Here is a 9,915-nt window from a genome sequence, read left to right as displayed (position 1 = left end):
CCAAGATAATATTTCAAGAAGTCTCAAGCATCTAAGCTTGGGGATGCACAGGTAGGCATCCCACCTTTCTTCTTCAACAACTATCGGTTAGTATCGGTTGAGCCTAAGTTTTTGCTTCTTCACATGAGTTGTGCTATCCTTGCATTGTCATTTTATTTTGTTTTGCTTGCTGCTTGAATACAATACCAAGATCTGAAATTCTTAAATATTAGAGAGTCTTCACATAGTTGCACAATTATTTGACTACTCATTGAACTTCACTTATATCTTTCGGAGTAGTTTGTCGTTTACTCTAGTGCTTCACTTATATCTTTTAGAGCACGGCGGTGGTTATATTTTGAAGAAATTGCTAGACTCTCATGCTTCACTTATATTATTTTGAGAGTCTTAAACAACATGTAATTTGATTGAAAACTATCATAGGAAGTGAATTGGATGCTATGATCAATATGTTGCTTGATAATTATTTTGAGATATAAAGGTAGTAATGTTAGAGTCATGCTAGTGGGTAATTATGAAATTGAGAAATACTTTTGTTGAAGTTGGCAAGTCCCGTAGCATGCACGTATGGTAAAAGTTGTGTGACAAATTTGTTGCATTAGGTACTCTTTTGATTGTCTTCCTTATGAGTGGCAGTCGGGGACGAGCGATGGTCTTTTCCTACCAATCTATCCCTCTTGGGGCATGCGTAGTAGTACTTTGCCTCGAGGGCTAATTAGACTTTTGCAATAAGTATATGAGTTCTTTATGACTAATGTGAGTCCATGGATATACGCACACTCATCCTTCCACTTTGCTAGCATCTCTTATTACCGCGCAACTTTTGCCGGTTTTGAACCCATTATTTACCTTCCTCAAAACAGCCACCATACCTACCTATTATGGCATTTCCATAGCCATTCCGAGATATATTGCCATGCAACTTTCCACCGTTCCGTTTATTATGACACGTTCCATCATTGTCATATTGCTTTTTGCATGATCATGTAGTTGACATCGTATTTGTGGCAAGGCCACCTTCATAATTTTCATACATGTCGCTCTTGATTCATTGCATATCCCGGTACACCGCCGGAGGCATTCATATAGAGTCATATCTTGTTCTAGCTTTGAGTTGTAATTCTTGAGTTGTAAATCCATAAAAGTGTGATGATCTTAATTATTAGAGCATTGTCTCGGTGAGGAAAGGATGATGAAGACTACGATTCCCCCACAAGTCGGGATGAGACTTCAGACTTAAAAAAAAGAAAAAAAAGAAAGAAAAAGAGAAAGGCCAAAAAAAGGGAAAGGCCAAAGAAAAAAAAGGGAGAAAAGAAAAAAATATAATAAAATGAGAGAAAAAGAGAGAAGGGACAATGCTAGTATCTCTTTTTCCACACTTGTGCTTCAAAGTAGCACCATGATCTTCATGATAGAGAGTCTCCTATGTTGTCACTTTCATATACTAGTGGGAATTTTTAATTATAGAACTTGGCTTGTATATTCCAATGATGGGCTTCCTCAAAAATGCCCTAGGTCTTCATGATCAAGCGAGTTGGATGCACACCCACTTAGTTCTTTTTGTTGAGCTTTCATATATTTATAGCTCTAGTGCATCCGTTGCATGGCAATCCCTACTCACTCACATTGATATCTATTGATGGGCATCTCCATAGCCCGTTGATACGCCTAGTTGATGTGATACTATCTTCTCCCTCCTTTTGTCCTCACAACCACCACCATTTACCACCATAGTGCTATGTCCATGGCTTACGCTCATGTATCGCGTAAGAGTTGAAAAAAGCTGAAGCGCGTTAAAAAGTATGAAACAATTGCTCGGCTCGTCATCGAGGTTGTGCATGATGGGAGTATTTTGTGTAATGAAAATGAAGCATGGCCTAACTATATGATTTTGTAGGGATAAGCTTTCTTTGGCTATGCTATTTTGATAGGACATGATTATTTGTTAGTATGCTTTGAAGCATTATTATTTTTATGTTTTGTAAGCTTTTATCTTGAATCATTTGGATCTGAACATTCATGCCACAATAAATAAAATGACATTGAGAATTATGCTAGGTAGCATTCCACATCAAAAATTTTGTTTTTATCATTTACCTACTCGAGGACGAGCAGGAATTAAGCTTGGGGATGCTTGATACGTCTCCAACGTATCTATAATTTTTGATTGTTCCATGCTATTATATTACCCTTTTTGGATGTTTATGGGCTTTACTTTACACATTCATGTCATTTTTGGGACTAACCTACTAACCGGAGGCCCAGCCCATATTGTTGTTTTATTGCCTGTTTCAGTATTTCGAAGAAAAGGAATATCAAACGGAGTCCAAACGGAATGAAACCTTCGGCATCGTGATTTTTTGGAAGAATATCATCCAGGAGACTTGGAGTTCACGTCAGAAGACCCTCGAGGAGGCCACGAGATAGGAGGGCGCGCCCCCCTGTCTCATGGGCCCCTCGAGCACCTCCTGACCGACTTCTTTCGCCTATATAAGCCTACGTACCCTAAAAACATCGAATATCAATATAGATCGGGAGTTCCGCAGCCGCAAGCCTCTGTAGCCACCAGAAACCTCTCGGGAGCCCTTCCCGGCACCCTGCCGGAGGGGGGATCCTTCACCGGTGGCCATCTTCATCATCCCGGCGTTATCCATGACGAGGAGGGAGCAGTTCACCCTCGAGGCTGAGGGTATGTACCAGTAGCTATGTGTTTGATCTCTCTCTCTCTCTCGTGTTCTCTCTATGGCACGATCTTGATGTATCTCGAGCTTTGCTATTGTAGTTGGATCTTATGATGTTTCTCTCCCTCTACTCTCTTGTGATGAATTGAGTTTTCCCTTTGAAGTTATCTTATCGGATTGAGTCTTTTATGAGAACACTTGATGTATGTCTTGTCGTGCTTATCTGTGGTGACAATGGGATATCATGTGCCACTTGATGTATGTTTTGGTGACCAACTTGTGGGTTCTGCCCATGAACCTATGCATAGGGGTTGGCACACGTTCTTGACTCTCCGGTAGAAACTTTGGGGCACTCTTTGAAGTACTTTGTGTTGGTTGAATAGATGAATCTGAGATTGTGTGATGCATATTGTATAATCATGCCCACGGATACTTGAGGTGACAATGGAGTATCTAGGTGACATTAGGGTTTTGGTTGATTTGTGTCTTAAGGTGTTATTCTAGTACGAACTCTTGAATAGATTGATCCGAAAGAATAACTTTGAGGTGGTTTCGTACCCTACCATAATCTCTTTGTTTGTTCTCCGCTATTAGTTGCTTTGGAGTGACTCTTTGTTGCATGTTGAGGGATTGTTATATGATCTATCTATGTTATTATTGTTGAGAGAACTTGCCCTAGTGAAAGTATGAACCTTAGGCCTTGTTTCCTATTATTGCAATACCGTTTATGCTCACTTTTATCGCTTGCTACCTTGCTGTTTTTATAATTTCAGATTACAAAAACCTTTATCTACTATCTATTTTGCACTTGTATCACCATCTCTTTGCCGAACTAGTGCACCTATACAATTTACCCATGTACTGGGTGTGTTGGGGACACAAGAGACTCTTTGTTATTTGGTTGCAGGGTTGTTTGAGAGAGACCATCTTCATCCTACGACTCCTACGGATTGATAAACCTTAGGTCATCCACTTGAGGGAAATTTGCTACTGTCCTACAAACATGTGCACTTGCAGGCCCAACAACGCCTACAAGAAGAAGGTTGTGTAGTAGACATCAGTGAGTAAGCACACCATCACCATTAAGGAACTCGAAACCCTCGTCACCGAGGAAAAGGAAAAATATGAAATCCTTGAGTGGAAAGTCCAATATAAGGAAGCACGAAATGATGAACTATGCTTGAAAATTGGTGCAAACATTGATGTTCATACTAAAGATAGTGCCTCCTTGTAAAAGGCTATTGACTCTTGCGAAGAGTTGATGAATGATAAAAGTAAGCTTGTGAAATTTATGCTTCTCTCTCTAAGGATTGTGAGCTCCTATCCGTGTGTCTCAAGGCTAAGGAAGAAGAGCTCGCCCTTCTTACAAAGAGTTTTGAGACGCTCAAGCTTACTTATCTTGAAACTCTAGCCAATGCTTATTCTTCTCCTATTATCAATGTTGATGCTTGTACTACTAACTCTAGTAGTGATCTAGCATATTTTCTTGAGGAGAATCGCTTTCTCAAGGCTCAAATCGAGAAAGGTCTCATGACATGTGCTCAAGGGCAAAATAACCTTAATGAGGTATTGAGCCAACACAATGAGGTGTTTGCCAAAGAGGGACTCGGGTTTGACCCAAGCACAAGCAAGAAGAAGACGTCCGCTCAAAAATGCACCACCCCTCTAAAAGAAACATTTGTACAAGAAGGGCACAAGGAGAAAGGTAAGGTTGTTAGTGGGAAGGCCACAAGGTGCATGCCCACTCTCAACAAGCCAAAAGAGTTCATGCCTCCATCCTATGTACTTCGTAAGACTAAGGATGGAGAAGTTTATGCAAACTTTGTTGGTCCTAGAAATGCATTTCGGTTTTATGCTATTTGGGTCCCTAAGACCCTTGTGACTAACTTGAGAGGTCCCATTGCAAAATGGGTGCCTCTAACCAAGTAATAATTGTGTGTAGGTTATCTTCTCCGGTGGAGTAAAATGGGTGATTGATAGTGGATGTACCAATCATATGACCGGAGATAGCAAATTGCTCTACGATTTCATGGAAGCTATTCAACCATTTATGAGCATTATGTTTGGTGGAGGATCAAAAGGACAGGTACTCGGGTTGGGCATGGTGGCTATCACAAATGACATGTCTCTTACAAATGGCATGCTTGTCCAATCCCTTAAATACCATTTGCTTTCTGTTCGCCAATTGGCTTCTGTTGGTTATGATACACTCTTTGGACTAACGGATGTGAAAGTCTTTAAGAGAGATACTCTCGAAGTGGCCTTTGTTGGAGAGTTGGATGGCAACCTTTACACGATTGATTTCTCGAAAGAGAGCACATTCCATGCAACTTGTCTAATGGCCAAGGCTGACAAGGGGTGGCTATGGCATCGCCGGCTAGCCCATGTCGGCATGAGAAGTCTTCAGGATCTCTTAAAAGGTAATCACATCCTTGGACTAACCAATGTCTCTTTTGAGAAAGATCGTGTTTGTAGTGCATTCATAGCCGGGAAGCAACATCAATCAAAGCACCCACCAAGAATATTGTGTCTACTTCAAGGCCTTTGGAGCTCCTTCATGTGGATTTTTTGGGCCTCCTTCATGGGATAGACTTGGTGGGAAAAAGTATGGACTTGTCATTGTTGATGATTACTCAAGATATACATGGGTCTTCTTCCTCAAATCCAAGGACGAGACGAAGACCACCTTCATTTATTTTGCCAAGCAAGCACAACGCAAGTTTGACAAAGAAATCTTGGCAATACGAAGTGATAATGGCTCTGAGTTCAAGAACTACACCTTGGAAGAGTTTCTTAGTGATGAAGGGATTGAGCATCAATATTCAGCTCCATACACTCCCCAACAAAATGGTGTAGCAGAAAGGAAGAACCGCACACTTGTGGAGATGGCAAGGTCCATGTTGGATGAATACAGGTCGCCACATAGTTTTTGGGCCGAGGCCATCAACACCGCATGCCATGCATCAAACCGACTCTTCCTCCACACTATATTGGAAAAGACTCCATATGAGCTCCTAACAGGGAACAAGCCGAATGTCAAGTACTTTCGTGTATTTGGGTGCAAATGTTTCATTCTCAACAAAAGAGAACGGTTAGGAAAATTTCAATCCAAAACCATTGAGGGCATATTTGTTGGCTATGGATCAAACTATCACGCCTATAGAGTCTACAACAAATCAAATGGATGTGTTGCAGAAACTTGTGACGTGGTGTTTGATGAATTTAATGGCTCCCATGGGGAGAAAGTTGATCTAAGGGATGTAGGTGAAGAAGATTCCTCTCAAGATATTTTGACCATGGGTGTTGGTGCACTTCTTCCAATGGATCAAGAACCTCATGATGAAGAAGAATAAGATGGAAGCTTCACGCATCATCAAACTACTTCAACACCCATACCACCACAAGCTCCTATTGCTCAACCAATGCCCGTAGACCAAGTACAAGATGATGATCAAGTTCCACTTCATGATAATCATCAAGAACAAGATCATCCTCACGGGCAAGAACAAGAAAGTGCAATCATTGACGATGAACCTCAACAAATGCAAGATGAAGAAGATCTTCCACCACACGTTAAGGATCCATATGTTGAGGACGTGGATGATGGACATGAAGTTGAACCTCGTGAAACTCTTACATCCATCATGCCTCATGTGGCCGATCATGTTGATGTTGACAAAATTCTCACCGGCATATCGGAAGTGTTGAGCCTCTCAAGGTACAAGAGGCATTGATGGACAACGATTGGCTCGTTGCTATGCAAGAAGAGTTGAACAGTTTTGAACGCAACCAAGTGTGGTCATTAGGCAAGAGGCCAACTACCGAGCACAACGTCATTGGAACAAAATGGATTTTCAAGAACAAGCAAGATGAGAATGGTGTAATCATCCGTAACAAGGCAAGGTTAGTGGCACAAGGGTACTCACAAGTTGAAGGTTTGGACTTTGGTGAGACCTTTGCCCCCATTGCCCGTCTTGAATCCATTCGCATCTTACTTGCTTATGCTGCTTTCAATGGTTTTACATTACATCAAATGGATGTGAAGAATGCTTTCCTTAACGGTCCTCTACAAGAAGAAGTATATGTATCACAACCACCTAGGTTCGTTGATCCCGATCACAAAGACTATGTGTATAAACTTCATAAGGCTTTGTATGGCCTCAAACAAGCACCTCGTGCTTGGTATGATCATCTTAAGAAGTTTTTACTCGATGATGGTTTTGTGAGAGGGGTGATCGATCCCACTCTTTTTACTAAGAGGGACAAGGGTGATTTGATCTTATGTCAAATCTATGTAGATGATATTATTTTTGGTTCTCCTAACATTCATTTGTGCAAGAAGTTTGCGGCTTCCATGACCAAGAATTTTGAAATGTCACTCAATGCGGATTTGAAGTTCTTCCTCGGATTTCAAATTCAACAATTTCAAGAAGGAATTTTCATGTCTCAAGCAAAATACCTCAAGGATATCCTAGAGAAGTTTGGCATGTCAGATGCTAGTCCATGTAAGACACCCATGCCAACCAAAATTGCACTCACTGAAGACACAAATGGTATTCCGTTCGACCCATCTATTTACCGCTCTATGATTGGTTCATTGCTCTATCTTTGTGCATCTAGACCAGACATCATGTTTAGTGTATGCATGTGTGCTAGATTTCAAGCTTCCCCTAGGGAAAGTCATCATAAGGCGGTTAAGCATATTCTTAGATACCTTGCTCACACCTCAAAGTTGGGTCTATGGTACCCCAAGGATGCTAAGTTTGATCTCATTGGGTACATGGATGCGGATTGGGCTGGAGACAAAGTGGATCATAAGTCCACCTCTGACACATGTCAGTTTCTTGGACGCTCCTTGGTAAGTTGGTCCTCGAAGAAACAAAATTGTATTGCCCTCTCTATCGCAGAAGTTGAATACATTGCAACCGCCAGTTGTGCAACTCAATTACTATGGGTGAGTCAAACTTTGAAGGATTACGGTATCACCTATAGACATGTGCCTCTTCTATGTGATAATGAAAGTGCCATCAATATTGCTGAACCCCAAGGATCATACCCGCACCAAGCACATTGATATTAGGTATCACTTCTTGAGAAATCATGTGGAGAAGGGTGATATTGACATTGCTCATGTTGGAACAGATATGCAACTTGCAGATATTTTCACCAAGCCATTGGATGAAGCAAGGTTTTGTCGACTTAGGCGTGAACTTGGTATCTTGGAGCTTGACAATATTATGTGAAATATAGTACCCATTCATGCATGAACTTAATGTCTTGTATTGATGTAGGCATATATTTAGGGGGGACACTCAACTCATGAGTACTCTCACCCTATGCGATGCATAAATAGAACAAACACTCTCAAAGCTATGATGTTATTCTAACTACGGTGCCTTACAATGATGGAGTAGTGATTATGCACCCAAAGTTCAAATTCTTGCGGTGCCATGTCGCGTATACTCAAACATGGGTTATATCGGTGTGATCTATGTTTGTTGTTGTTGTTTCATTGAAATAGGATACTCACTACTTGACACTATACTAATTCTTCTTACTCCATACTGAAATCATCGTTAGTACCCTTACACATGGGTTAGATCATCATTGTCATCATCATTTCCTACCTTTGTCATCATCTCCATTATCTTTTACAGAAAAACTTCCTGTGTGTCGGTCGTCCGGTACTGTCCAGAAGTCCGTAAAAAGCCTTCTGTTTTCCCCCTTCCGGTCGTCTGGTCTATCCGGTCTTTCGTTAATTTTCCTGGCCCAGGCACCAGACGTCCGTAGAACTCCGGTCGTCCATAAAAAGCCTTTTGTTGCCCTCAGGCCGGTCGTTCGGTCTATCCAGTCTTCCGTTAATTTTTCCCCTGGCCTAGGCACCAGTTGTCTGGGGTTTTCTAGGGCACATATATAGCGCGGGGTGCGGTTCGGGTCAGTTTGCCCTAATCCTCGTTCGCTCCCCTCCTCTGTTCCCCACCACCGCAGCCCCTGTCTCGCGGCTCCTTGATACGTCTCCAACGTATCTATAATTTATGAAGCATTCATGCTATTATATTATCTGTTTTGGATGTTTATGGGCTTTATTATACACTTTTATATTATTTTTGGGACTAACCTATTAACCGGAGGCCCAGCCCATATTGTTGTTTTCTTGCCTACTTCAGTGTTTCGAAGAAAAGGAATATCAAACGGAGTCCAAACGAAATGAAACCTTCGGGGGCGTGATTTTTTGAACGAACGTGATCCAAGAGACATGGATCTGAAGTCAGGGAAGCTTCGAGGAGGCCACGAGGTAGGGGGCGCGCCCTCCACCCTCGTGGGCCCCTCGTGGCTCCCCTGACCGACTTCTTTCGCCTATATAAGTCCATATACCCTAAAACCTTCGGAAGACAACAATAGATCGAGAGTTCCGCCGCCGCAAGCCTCTGTAGCCACCAAAAACCTCTCGGGAGCCCATTCTGGCACCCTGCCGGAGGGGGGATCCCTCACCGGTGGCCATCTTCATCATCCCGGCGCTCTCCATGACGAGGAGTGAGTAGTTCACCCTCGGGGCTGAGGGTATGTACCAGTAGCTATGTGTTTGATCTCTCTCTCTCTCTCGTGTTCTTGAGGTGATACGATCTTGATGTATCGCGAGCTTTGCTATTATAGTTGGATCTTATGATGTTTCTCCCCCCTCTACTCTCTTGTAATGGATTGAGTTTTCCCTTTGAAGTTATCTTATCGGATTGAGTCTTTAAGGATTTGAAAACACTTGATGTATGTCTTGTTGTGCTTATCTGTGGTGACAATGGGATATCACATGATGTTGATGTATGTTTTGGTGATCAACTTACAGGTTCTGCCCATGAACCTATGCATAGGGGTTGGCACACATTTTCGTCTTGACTCTCTGGTAGAAACTTTGGGGCACTCTTTGAAATACTTTGTGTTGGTTGAATGGATGAATCTGAGATTGTGTGATGCATATTGTATAATCATGCCCATGGATACTTGAGGTGACAATGGAGTATCTAGGTGACATTAGGGTTTTGGTTGATTTGTGTCTTAAGGTGTTATTCTAGTATGAACTCTATGATAGATTGAACGGAAAGAATAGCTTCATGTTATTTTACTACAGACTCTTGAATAGATCGAGCAGAAAGGATAACTTTGAGGTGGTTTCGTACCCTACCATAATCTCTTCGTTTGTTCTCCGCTATTAGTGGCTTTGGAGTGACTCTTTGTTGCA

This window comes from Triticum dicoccoides, chromosome 5B (genome assembly GCF_002162155.2).
Source record: "Triticum dicoccoides isolate Atlit2015 ecotype Zavitan chromosome 5B, WEW_v2.0, whole genome shotgun sequence".
Taxonomy (NCBI): Eukaryota; Viridiplantae; Streptophyta; class Magnoliopsida; order Poales; family Poaceae; genus Triticum; species Triticum dicoccoides.
This window is presented reverse-complemented; position numbering follows the sequence as displayed.